Raw genomic sequence first — 12,418 nt, 5'->3', positions numbered from 1 at the left:
TATAACATTAGCTTTGCGCAGTGGCGGTACCATAGCCAATGAGGTCCATCCGAGGCGTGGTTATTGCTAGTTGAAAACTAATCCCAATACCCCGCGCTGACGCCCTTCACTGGGCGGCATGCGCAATTTTTGTTAGCTCCTACGGGGGCCTCATAACTAATATAAAAATAGAACTTCAATTGAGGAAAACAGTGGGTTTTTTTTCTTATTCGCTTCACACACACAACCCGAACATTATGATCTTGTCATTCTAGTTTCATCTTGTTACGACTGGCTGTGTATTGAACAAAAACTATTCCTCCATGTTATTGATACACAGCTATGCACATGTGAACGATTTAAAAGTATGACAGTTAGAGTTAATTGCCCTTGGACGGTTTTACGCCAGGTAGCGCGTATATGTCGTCTGGTAAACGTTCTACATATCATATGCTTTTGCTGCAGACGGATGTGATGTAATTCCGCGCATTCTGCGTCACCGTCGATTATTAATGATACCAAACACGTCTAAAACGACTTTATAATTTACCTAAAGCTTTTGAGAGTGTTACCACAATAGAACCAGAAACCACTAAAATGTACGCATAGAACCGAAATTAGTTTGATCGTTGTGCATGAATTAAGTTGCTACACTGAACGGTAACATGCATATATAGTTCATGTGTTTGGAAAGCCAGCCAAATCTCCTCCCTATAAAAGGACGTAATCACAAGACTGTAGTGTATTGCTAACGCAGTACATATACTAAAATTGGAACGATACAGAGAAGATTAGCATGGCCCCTGCGCAAGGATGACACGCAAATTCGTGAAGCGTTCCATATTTTTAATCTTTACATTCCACCCATTATTGACACAACAAGCTGCATCCAGCATTCAGGTGGCAATATGAGGCGAAGTTGATGTTCGCACTTTAATTGAGAGTTATATGAACGTTTATAAGTGAAATGAACAGACTGCATTATCAAACTTATATTTTCTCTCTTTCTTTCACCTGACGAGCTTTGTACATGCCCACGGTGGCATGGTGTGGAAAGGCACCCAGGGATAAACCGTCTCTATATGATTTGTTTAAAAACTTAGATCATTGTTTAGGATTTCTATGAAATCTCAGATTATCGCAGCCTCCACTTAATTATGTTTGAATGGATGATTATTCCCGCCGAGCACTGCTGTCGCGCATGTCACCTTGCTGTTAACATGAACGTATATCCTACGATGGCTTAAGCCCTCACTTCACTCATCATTGCCGCCTGTGTTAAATGAATTTAACACATTTCAATTGAGACTCAAGGTGTCTGCCCAAACTTTACTTATCCCCAGATGGTTACTAGGGTCGCACTTGAATGGGTGACTACTGCCAGTCAGTGTCAGGGCTTGTGGCTAATTAAACCGGCTTTCTTTTTGTTAAAGTATGCAAATTAGTTCAGACTAGGCATTGGTAGGTCCTTGAAACAACAACCTTCTTATGAACATGTTATAACATTAGCTTTGCGCAGTGGCGGTACCATAGCCAATGAGGTCCATCCGAGGCGTGGTTATTGCTAGTTGAAAACTAATCCCAATACCCCGCGCTGACGCCCTTCACTGGGCAGCATGCGCAATTTTTGTTAGCTCCTACGGGGGCCTCATAACTAATATAAAAATAGAACTTCAATTGAGGAAAACAGTGGGTTTTTTTTCTTATTCGCTTCACACACACAACCCGAACATTATGATCTTGTCATTCTAGTTTCATCTTGTTACGACAGGCTGTGTATTGAACAAAAACTATTCCTCCATGTTATTGATACACAGCTATGCACATGTGAACGATTTAAAAGTATGACAGTTAGAGTTAATTGCCCTTGGACGGTTTTACGCCAGGTAGCGCGTATATGTCGTCTGGTAAACGTTCTACATATCATATGCTTTTGCTGCAGACGGATGTGATGTAATTCCGCGCATTCTGCGTCACCGTCGATTATTAATGATACCAAACACGTCTAAAACGACTTTATAATTTACCTAAAGCTTTTGAGAGTGTTACCACAATAGAACCAGAAACCACTAAAATGTACGCATAGAACCGAAATTAGTTTGATCGTTGTGCATGAATTAAGTTGCTACACTGAACGGTAACATGCATATATAGTTCATGTGTTTGGAAAGCCAGCCAAATCTCCTCCCTATAAAAGGACGTAATCACAAGACTGTAGTGTATTGCTAACGCAGTACATATACTAAAATTGGAACGATACAGAGAAGATTAGCATGGCCCCTGCGCAAGGATGACACGCAAATTCGTGAAGCGTTCCATATTTTTAATCTTTACATTCCACCCATTATTGACACAACAAGCTGCATCCAGCATTCAGGTGGCAATATGAGGCGAAGTTGATGTTCGCACTTTAATTGAGAGTTATATGAACGTTTATAAGTGAAATGAACAGACTGCATTATCAAACTTATATTTTCTCTCTTTCTTTCACCTGACGAGCTTTGTACATGCCCACGGTGGCATGGTGTGGAAAGGCACCCAGGGATAAACCGTCTCTATATGATTTGTTTAAAAACTTAGATCATTGTTTAGGATTTCTATGAAATCTCAGATTATCGCAGCCTCCACTTAATTATGTTTGAATGGATGATTATTCCCGCCGAGCACTGCTGTCGCGCATGTCACCTTGCTGTTAACATGAACGTATATCCTACGATGGCTTAAGCCCTCACTTCACTCATCATTGCCGCCTGTGTTAAATGAATTTAACATATTTCAATTGAGACTCAAGGTGTCTGCCCAAACTTTACTTATCCCCAGATGGTTACTAGGGTCGCACTTGAATGGGTGACTACTGCCAGTCAGTGTCAGGGCTTGTGGCTAATTAAACCGGCTTTCTTTTTGTTAAAGTATGCAAATTAGTTCAGACTAGGCATTGGTAGGTCCTTGAAACAACAACCTTCTTATGAACATGTTATAACATTAGCTTTGCGCAGTGGCGGTACCATAGCCAATGAGGTCCATCCGAGGCGTGGTTATTGCTAGTTGAAAACTAATCCCAATACCCCGCGCTGACGCCCTTCACTGGGCGGCATGCGCAATTTTTGTTAGCTCCTACGGGGGCCTCATAACTAATATAAAAATAGAACTTCAATTGAGTAAACAGTGGGGTTTTTTTCTTATTCGCTTCACACACACAACCCGAACATTATGATCTTGTCATTCTAGTTTCATCTTGTTACGACAGGCTGTGTATTGAACAAAAACTATTCCTCCATGTTATTGATACACAGCTATGCACATGTGAACGATTTAAAAGTATGACAGTTAGAGTTAATTGCCCTTGGACGGTTTTACGCCAGGTAGCGCGTATATGTCGTCTGGTAAACGTTCTACATATCATATGCTTTTGCTGCAGACGGATGTGATGTAATTCCGCGCATTCTGCGTCACCGTCGATTATTAATGATACCAAACACGTCTAAAACGACTTTATAATTTACCTAAAGCTTTTGAGAGTGTTACCACAATAGAACCAGAAACCACTAAAATGTACGCATAGAACCGAAATTAGTTTGATCGTTGTGCATGAATTAAGTTGCTACACTGAACGGTAACATGCATATATAGTTCATGTGTTTGGAAAGCCAGCCAAATCTCCTCCCTATAAAAGGACGTAATCACAAGACTGTAGTGTATTGCTAACGCAGTACATATACTAAAATTGGAACGATACAGAGAAGATTAGCATGGCCCCTGCGCAAGGATGACACGCAAATTCGTGAAGCGTTCCATATTTTTAATCTTTACATTCCACCCATTATTGACACAACAAGCTGCATCCAGCATTCAGGTGGCAATATGAGGCGAAGTTGATGTTCGCACTTTAATTGAGAGTTATATGAACGTTTATAAGTGAAATGAACAGACTGCATTATCAAACTTATATTTTCTCTCTTTCTTTCACCTGACGAGCTTTGTACATGCCCACGGTGGCATGGTGTGGAAAGGCACCCAGGGATAAACCGTCTCTATATGATTTGTTTAAAAACTTAGATCATTGTTTAGGATTTCTATGAAATCTCAGATTATCGCAGCCTCCACTTAATTATGTTTGAATGGATGATTATTCCCGCCGAGCACTGCTGTCGCGCATGTCACCTTGCTGTTAACATGAACGTATATCCTACGATGGCTTAAGCCCTCACTTCACTCATCATTGCCGCCTGTGTTAAATGAATTTAACATATTTCAATTGAGACTCAAGGTGTCTGCCCAAACTTTACTTATCCCCAGATGGTTACTAGGGTCGCACTTGAATGGGTGACTACTGCCAGTCAGTGTCAGGGCTTGTGGCTAATTAAACCGGCTTTCTTTTTGTTAAAGTATGCAAATTAGTTCAGACTAGGCATTGGTAGGTCCTTGAAACAACCTTCTTATGAACATGTTATAACATTAGCTTTGCGCAGTGGCGGTACCATAGCCAATGAGGTCCATCCGAGGCGTGGTTATTGCTAGTTGAAAACTAATCCCAATACCCTGCGCTGACGCCCTTCACTGGGCAGCATGCGCAATTTTTGTTAGCTCCTACGGGGGCCTCATAACTAATATAAAAATAGAACTTCAATTGAGTAAAACAGTGGGTTTTTTTTCTTATTCGCTTCACACACACAACCCGAACATTATGATCTTGTCATTCTAGTTTCATCTTGTTACGACTGGCTGTGTATTGAACAAAAACTATTCCTCCATGTTATTGATACACAGCTATGCACACGTGAACGATTTAAAAGTATGACAGTTAGAGTTAATTGCCCTTGGACGGTTTTACGCCAGGTAGCGCGTATATGTCGTCTGGTAAACGTTCTACATATCATATGCTTTTGCTGCAGACGGATGTGATGTAATTCCGCGCATTCTGCGTCACCGTCGATTATTAATGATACCAAACACGTCTAAAACGACTTTATAATTTACCTAAAGCTTTTGAGAGTGTTACCACAATAGAACCAGAAACCACTAAAATGTACGCATAGAACCGAAATTAGTTTGATCGTTGTGCATGAATTAAGTTGCTACACTGAACGGTAACATGCATATATAGTTCATGTGTTTGGAAAGCCAGCCAAATCTCCTCCCTATAAAAGGACGTAATCACAAGACTGTAGTGTATTGCTAACGCAGTACATATACTAAAATTGGAACGATACAGAGAAGATTAGCATGGCCCCTGCGCAAGGATGACACGCAAATTCGTGAAGCGTTCCATATTTTTAATCTTTACATTCCACCCATTATTGACACAACAAGCTGCATCCAGCATTCAGGTGGCAATATGAGGCGAAGTTGATGTTCGCACTTTAATTGAGAGTTATATGAACGTTTATAAGTGAAATGAACAGACTACATTATCAAACTTATATTTTCTCTCTTTCTTTCACCTGACGAGCTTTGTACATGCCCACGGTGGCATGGTGTGGAAAGGCACCCAGGGATAAACCGTCTCTATATGATTTGTTTAAAAACTTAGATCATTGTTTAGGATTTCTATGAAATCTCAGATTATCGCAGCCTCCACTTAATTATGTTTGAATGGATGATTATTCCCGCCGAGCACTGCTGTCGCGCATGTCACCTTGCTGTTAACATGAACGTATATCCTACGATGGCTTAAGCCCTCACTTCACTCATCATTGCCGCCTGTGTTAAATGAATTTAACATATTTCAATTGAGACTCAAGGTGTCTGCCCAAACTTTACTTATCCCCAGATGGTTACTAGGGTCGCACTTGAATGGGTGACTACTGCCAGTCAGTGTCAGGGCTTGTGGCTAATTAAACCGGCTTTCTTTTTGTTAAAGTATGCAAATTAGTTCAGACTAGGCATTGGTAGGTCCTTGAAACAACAACCTTCTTATGAACATGTTATAACATTAGCTTTGCGCAGTGGCGGTACCATAGCCAATGAGGTCCATCCGAGGCGTGGTTATTGCTAGTTGAAAACTAATCCCAATACCCTGCGCTGACGCCCTTCACTGGGCAGCATGCGCAATTTTTGTTAGCTCCTACGGGGGCCTCATAACTAATATAAAAATAGAACTTCAATTGAGTAAAACAGTGGGTTTTTTTTCTTATTCGCTTCACACACACAACCCGAACATTATGATCTTGTCATTCTAGTTTCATCTTGTTACGACTGGCTGTGTATTGAACAAAAACTATTCCTCCATGTTATTGATACACAGCTATGCACACGTGAACGATTTAAAAGTATGACAGTTAGAGTTAATTGCCCTTGGACGGTTTTACGCCAGGTAGCGCGTATATGTCGTCTGGTAAACGTTCTACATATCATATGCTTTTGCTGCAGACGGATGTGATGTAATTCCGCGCATTCTGCGTCACCGTCGATTATTAATGATACCAAACACGTCTAAAACGACTTTATAATTTACCTAAAGCTTTTGAGAGTGTTACCACAATAGAACCAGAAACCACTAAAATGTACGCATAGAACCGAAATTAGTTTGATCGTTGTGCATGAATTAAGTTGCTACACTGAACGGTAACATGCATATATAGTTCATGTGTTTGGAAAGCCAGCCAAATCTCCTCCCTATAAAAGGACGTAATCACAAGACTGTAGTGTATTGCTAACGCAGTACATATACTAAAATTGGAACGATACAGAGAAGATTAGCATGGCCCCTGCGCAAGGATGACACGCAAATTCGTGAAGCGTTCCATATTTTTAATCTTTACATTCCACCCATTATTGACACAACAAGCTGCATCCAGCATTCAGGTGGCAATATGAGGCGAAGTTGATGTTCGCACTTTAATTGAGAGTTATATGAACGTTTATAAGTGAAATGAACAGACTACATTATCAAACTTATATTTTCTCTCTTTCTTTCACCTGACGAGCTTTGTACATGCCCACGGTGGCATGGTGTGGAAAGGCACCCAGGGATAAACCGTCTCTATATGATTTGTTTAAAAACTTAGATCATTGTTTAGGATTTCTATGAAATCTCAGATTATCGCAGCCTCCACTTAATTATGTTTGAATGGATGATTATTCCCGCCGAGCACTGCTGTCGCGCATGTCACCTTGCTGTTAACATGAACGTATATCCTACGATGGCTTAAGCCCTCACTTCACTCATCATTGCCGCCTGTGTTAAATGAATTTAACATATTTCAATTGAGACTCAAGGTGTCTGCCCAAACTTTACTTATCCCCAGATGGTTACTAGGGTCGCACTTGAATGGGTGACTACTGCCAGTCAGTGTCAGGGCTTGTGGCTAATTAAACCGGCTTTCTTTTTGTTAAAGTATGCAAATTAGTTCAGACTAGGCATTGGTAGGTCCTTGAAACAACAACCTTCTTATGAACATGTTATAACATTAGCTTTGCGCAGTGGCGGTACCATAGCCAATGAGGTCCATCCGAGGCGTGGTTATTGCTAGTTGAAAACTAATCCCAATACCCCGCGCTGACGCCCTTCACTGGGCGGCATGCGCAATTTTTGTTAGCTCCTACGGGGGCCTCATAACTAATATAAAAATAGAACTTCAATTGAGGAAAACAGTGGGTTTTTTTTCTTATTCGCTTCACACACACAACCCGAACATTATGATCTTGTCATTCTAGTTTCATCTTGTTACGACTGGCTGTGTATTGAACAAAAACTATTCCTCCATGTTATTGATACACAGCTATGCACATGTGAACGATTTAAAAGTATGACAGTTAGAGTTAATTGCCCTTGGACGGTTTTACGCCAGGTAGCGCGTATATGTCGTCTGGTAAACGTTCTACATATCATATGCTTTTGCTGCAGACGGATGTGATGTAATTCCGCGCATTCTGCGTCACCGTCGATTATTAATGATACCAAACACGTCTAAAACGACTTTATAATTTACCTAAAGCTTTTGAGAGTGTTACCACAATAGAACCAGAAACCACTAAAATGTACGCATAGAACCGAAATTAGTTTGATCGTTGTGCATGAATTAAGTTGCTACACTGAACGGTAACATGCGTATATAGTTCATGTGTTTGGAAAGCCAGCCAAATCTCCTCCCTATAAAAGGACGTAATCACAAGACTGTAGTGTATTGCTAACGCAGTACATATACTAAAATTGGAACGATACAGAGAAGATTAGCATGGCCCCTGCGCAAGGATGACACGCAAATTCGTGAAGCGTTCCATATTTTTAATCTTTACATTCCACCCATTATTGACACAACAAGCTGCATCCAGCATTCAGGTGGCAATATGAGGCGAAGTTGATGTTCGCACTTTAATTGAGAGTTATATGAACGTTTATAAGTGAAATGAACAGACTGCATTATCAAACTTATATTTTCTCTCTTTCTTTCACCTGACGAGCTTTGTACATGCCCACGGTGGCATGGTGTGGAAAGGCACCCAGGGATAAACCGTCTCTATATGATTTGTTTAAAAACTTAGATCATTGTTTAGGATTTCTATGAAATCTCAGATTATCGCAGCCTCCACTTAATTATGTTTGAATGGATGATTATTCCCGCCGAGCACTGCTGTCGCGCATGTCACCTTGCTGTTAACATGAACGTATATCCTACGATGGCTTAAGCCCTCACTTCACTCATCATTGCCGCCTGTGTTAAATGAATTTAACATATTTCAATTGAGACTCAAGGTGTCTGCCCAAACTTTACTTATCCCCAGATGGTTACTAGGGTCGCACTTGAATGGGTGACTACTGCCAGTCAGTGTCAGGGCTTGTGGCTAATTAAACCGGCTTTCTTTTTGTTAAAGTATGCAAATTAGTTCAGACTAGGCATTGGTAGGTCCTTGAAACAACAACCTTCTTATGAACATGTTATAACATTAGCTTTGCGCAGTGGCGGTACCATAGCCAATGAGGTCCATCCGAGGCGTGGTTATTGCTAGTTGAAAACTAATCCCAATACCCCGCGCTGACGCCCTTCACTGGGCGGCATGCGCAATTTTTGTTAGCTCCTACGGGGGCCTCATAACTAATATAAAAATAGAACTTCAATTGAGGAAAACAGTGGGTTTTTTTTCTTATTCGCTTCACACACACAACCCGAACATTATGATCTTGTCATTCTAGTTTCATCTTGTTACGACTGGCTGTGTATTGAACAAAAACTATTCCTCCATGTTATTGATACACAGCTATGCACATGTGAACGATTTAAAAGTATGACAGTTAGAGTTAATTGCCCTTGGACGGTTTTACGCCAGGTAGCGCGTATATGTCGTCTGGTAAACGTTCTACATATCATATGCTTTTGCTGCAGACGGATGTGATGTAATTCCGCGCATTCTGCGTCACCGTCGATTATTAATGATACCAAACACGTCTAAAACGACTTTATAATTTACCTAAAGCTTTTGAGAGTGTTACCACAATAGAACCAGAAACCACTAAAATGTACGCATAGAACCGAAATTAGTTTGATCGTTGTGCATGAATTAAGTTGCTACACTGAACGGTTACATGCATATATAGTTCATGTGTTTGGAAAGCCAGCCAAATCTCCTCCCTATAAAAGGACGTAATCACAAGACTGTAGTGTATTGCTAACGCAGTACATATACTAAAATTGGAACGATACAGAGAAGATTAGCATGGCCCCTGCGCAAGGATGACACGCAAATTCGTGAAGCGTTCCATATTTTTAATCTTTACATTCCACCCATTATTGACACAACAAGCTGCATCCAGCATTCAGGTGGCAATATGAGGCGAAGTTGATGTTCGCACTTTAATTGAGAGTTATATGAACGTTTATAAGTGAAATGAACAGACTGCATTATCAAACTTATATTTTCTCTCTTTCTTTCACCTGACGAGCTTTGTACATGCCCACGGTGGCATGGTGTGGAAAGGCACCCAGGGATAAACCGTCTCTATATGATTTGTTTAAAAACTTAGATCATTGTTTAGGATTTCTATGAAATCTCAGATTATCGCAGCCTCCACTTAATTATGTTTGAATGGATGATTATTCCCGCCGAGCACTGCTGTCGCGCATGTCACCTTGCTGTTAACATGAACGTATATCCTACGATGGCTTAAGCCCTCACTTCACTCATCATTGCCGCCTGTGTTAAATGAATTTAACATATTTCAATTGAGACCCAAGGTGTCTGGCCAAACTTTACTTATCCCCAGATGGTTACTAGGGTCGCACTTGAATGGGTGACTACTGCCAGTCAGTGTCAGGGCTTGTGGCTAATTAAACCGGCTTTCTTTTTGTTAAAGTATGCATATTAGTTCAGACTAGGCATTGGTAGGTCCTTGAAACAACAACCTTCTTATGAACATGTTATAACATTAGCTTTGCGCAGTGGCGGTACCATAGCCAATAAGGTCCATCCGAGGCGTGGTTATTGCTAGTTGAAAACTAATCCCAATACCCCGCGCTGACGCCCTTCACTGGGCGGCATGCGCAATTTTTGTTAGCTCCTACGGGGGCCTCATAACTAATATAAAAATAGAACTTCAATTGAGGAAAACAGTGGGTTTTTTTTCTTATTCGCTTCACACACACAACCAGAACATTATGATCTTGTCATTCTAGTTTCATCTTGTTACGACTGGCTGTGTATTGAACAAAAACTATTCCTCCATGTTATTGATACACAGCTATGCACATGTGAACGATTTAAAAGTATGACAGTTAGAGTTAATTGCCCTTGGACGGTTTTACGCCAGGTAGCGCGTATATGTCGTCTGGTAAACGTTCTACATATCATATGCTTTTGCTGCAGACGGATGTGATGTAATTCCGCGCATTCTGCGTCACCGTCGATTATTAATGATACCAAACACGTCTAAAACGACTTTATAATTTACCTAAAGCTTTTGAGAGTGTTACCACAATAGAACCAGAAACCACTAAAATGTACGCATAGAACCGAAATTAGTTTGATCGTTGTGCATGAATTAAGTTGCTACACTGAACGGTTACATGCATATATAGTTCATGTGTTTGGAAAGCCAGCCAAATCTCCTCCCTATAAAAGGACGTAATCACAAGACTGTAGTGTATTGCTAACGCAGTACATATACTAAAATTGGAACGATACAGAGAAGATTAGCATGGCCCCTGCGCAAGGATGACACGCAAATTCGTGAAGCGTTCCATATTTTTAATCTTTACATTCCACCCATTATTGACACAACAAGCTGCATCCAGCATTCAGGTGGCAATATGAGGCGAAGTTGATGTTCGCACTTTAATTGAGAGTTATATGAACGTTTATAAGTGAAATGAACAGACTGCATTATCAAACTTATATTTTCTCTCTTTCTTTCACCTGACGAGCTTTGTACATGCCCACGGTGGCATGGTGTGGAAAGGCACCCAGGGATAAACCGTCTCTATATGATTTGTTTAAAAACTTAGATCATTGTTTAGGATTTCTATGAAATCTCAGATTATCGCAGCCTCCACTTAATTATGTTTGAATGGATGATTATTCCCGCCGAGCACTGCTGTCGCGCATGTCACCTTGCTGTTAACATGAACGTATATCCTACGATGGCTTAAGCCCTCACTTCACTCATCATTGCCGCCTGTGTTAAATGAATTTAACATATTTCAATTGAGACTCAAGGTGTCTGGCCAAACTTTACTTATCCCCAGATGGTTACTAGGGTCGCACTTGAATGGGTGACTACTGCCAGTCAGTGTCAGGGCTTGTGGCTAATTAAACCGGCTTTCTTTTTGTTAAAGTATGCATATTAGTTCAGACTAGGCATTGGTAGGTCCTTGAAACAACAACCTTCTTATGAACATGTTATAACATTAGCTTTGCGCAGTGGCGGTACCATAGCCAATAAGGTCCATCCGAGGCGTGGTTATTGCTAGTTGAAAACTAATCCCAATACCCCGCGCTGACGCCCTTCACTGGGCGGCATGCGCAATTTTTGTTAGCTCCTACGGGGGCCTCATAACTAATATAAAAATAGAACTTCAATTGAGGAAAACAGTGGGTTTTTTTTCTTATTCGCTTCACACACACAACCCGAACATTATGATCTTGTCATTCTAGTTTCATCTTGTTACGACTGGCTGTGTATTGAACAAAAACTATTCCTCCATGTTATTGATACACAGCTATGCACATGTGAACGATTTAAAAGTATGACAGTTAGAGTTAATTGCCCTTGGACGGTTTTACGCCAGGTAGCGCGTATATGTCGTCTGGTAAACGTTCTACATATCATATGCTTTTGCTGCAGACGGATGTGATGTAATTCCGCGCATTCTGCGTCACCGTCGATTATTAATGATACCAAACACGTCTAAAACGACTTTATAATTTACCTAAAGCTTTTGAGAGTGTTACCACAATAGAACCAGAAACCACTAAAATGTACGCATAGAACCGAAATTAGTTTGAT

The 12,418-nt window shown here is 40.7% G+C and overlaps 17 non-coding genes across 17 annotated transcripts; all 17 read left to right on the top strand.

Moving 5' to 3' along the window:
* Positions 1 to 9: 9 nt before the first annotated feature.
* Positions 10 to 148, top strand: LOC125382272. The gene has a single exon (XR_007222490.1). It is a non-coding gene; the product is annotated as a U4 spliceosomal RNA (small nuclear RNA).
* Positions 149 to 721: 573 nt separating this feature from the next.
* On the top strand, positions 722 to 827 carry LOC125382234. The gene has a single exon (XR_007222445.1). It is a non-coding gene; the product is annotated as a U6 spliceosomal RNA (small nuclear RNA).
* Positions 828 to 1,486: 659 nt separating this feature from the next.
* LOC125382172 lies at positions 1,487 to 1,625 on the top strand. The gene has a single exon (XR_007222384.1). It is a non-coding gene; the product is annotated as a U4 spliceosomal RNA (small nuclear RNA).
* A 573-nt stretch (positions 1,626 to 2,198) lies between these two features.
* LOC125382233 lies at positions 2,199 to 2,304 on the top strand. Its single transcript, XR_007222444.1, has one exon. It is a non-coding gene; the product is annotated as a U6 spliceosomal RNA (small nuclear RNA).
* Positions 2,305 to 2,963: 659 nt separating this feature from the next.
* Positions 2,964 to 3,102, top strand: LOC125382270. The gene has a single exon (XR_007222488.1). It is a non-coding gene; the product is annotated as a U4 spliceosomal RNA (small nuclear RNA).
* Positions 3,103 to 3,674: 572 nt separating this feature from the next.
* Positions 3,675 to 3,780, top strand: LOC125382232. The gene has a single exon (XR_007222443.1). It is a non-coding gene; the product is annotated as a U6 spliceosomal RNA (small nuclear RNA).
* Positions 3,781 to 4,436: 656 nt separating this feature from the next.
* On the top strand, positions 4,437 to 4,575 carry LOC125382179. Its single transcript, XR_007222391.1, has one exon. It is a non-coding gene; the product is annotated as a U4 spliceosomal RNA (small nuclear RNA).
* Positions 4,576 to 5,148: 573 nt separating this feature from the next.
* Positions 5,149 to 5,254, top strand: LOC125382230. The gene has a single exon (XR_007222441.1). It is a non-coding gene; the product is annotated as a U6 spliceosomal RNA (small nuclear RNA).
* Positions 5,255 to 5,913: 659 nt separating this feature from the next.
* Positions 5,914 to 6,052, top strand: LOC125382178. Its single transcript, XR_007222390.1, has one exon. It is a non-coding gene; the product is annotated as a U4 spliceosomal RNA (small nuclear RNA).
* A 573-nt stretch (positions 6,053 to 6,625) lies between these two features.
* On the top strand, positions 6,626 to 6,731 carry LOC125382229. Its single transcript, XR_007222440.1, has one exon. It is a non-coding gene; the product is annotated as a U6 spliceosomal RNA (small nuclear RNA).
* A 659-nt stretch (positions 6,732 to 7,390) lies between these two features.
* LOC125382269 lies at positions 7,391 to 7,529 on the top strand. Its single transcript, XR_007222487.1, has one exon. It is a non-coding gene; the product is annotated as a U4 spliceosomal RNA (small nuclear RNA).
* A 573-nt stretch (positions 7,530 to 8,102) lies between these two features.
* Positions 8,103 to 8,208, top strand: LOC125382228. Its single transcript, XR_007222439.1, has one exon. It is a non-coding gene; the product is annotated as a U6 spliceosomal RNA (small nuclear RNA).
* Positions 8,209 to 8,867: 659 nt separating this feature from the next.
* LOC125382268 lies at positions 8,868 to 9,006 on the top strand. The gene has a single exon (XR_007222486.1). It is a non-coding gene; the product is annotated as a U4 spliceosomal RNA (small nuclear RNA).
* Positions 9,007 to 9,579: 573 nt separating this feature from the next.
* On the top strand, positions 9,580 to 9,685 carry LOC125382227. The gene has a single exon (XR_007222438.1). It is a non-coding gene; the product is annotated as a U6 spliceosomal RNA (small nuclear RNA).
* Positions 9,686 to 10,344: 659 nt separating this feature from the next.
* Positions 10,345 to 10,483, top strand: LOC125382176. Its single transcript, XR_007222388.1, has one exon. It is a non-coding gene; the product is annotated as a U4 spliceosomal RNA (small nuclear RNA).
* Positions 10,484 to 11,056: 573 nt separating this feature from the next.
* On the top strand, positions 11,057 to 11,162 carry LOC125382226. The gene has a single exon (XR_007222437.1). It is a non-coding gene; the product is annotated as a U6 spliceosomal RNA (small nuclear RNA).
* Positions 11,163 to 11,821: 659 nt separating this feature from the next.
* On the top strand, positions 11,822 to 11,960 carry LOC125382175. The gene has a single exon (XR_007222387.1). It is a non-coding gene; the product is annotated as a U4 spliceosomal RNA (small nuclear RNA).
* Positions 11,961 to 12,418: the final 458 nt, after the last annotated feature.

Source organism: Haliotis rufescens, unplaced genomic scaffold, assembly GCF_023055435.1.
Source record: "Haliotis rufescens isolate VD_foot unplaced genomic scaffold, xgHalRufe1.0.p SCAF_2, whole genome shotgun sequence".
Taxonomy (NCBI): Eukaryota; Metazoa; Mollusca; class Gastropoda; order Lepetellida; family Haliotidae; genus Haliotis; species Haliotis rufescens.
This window is presented reverse-complemented; position numbering and strand designations above follow the sequence as displayed.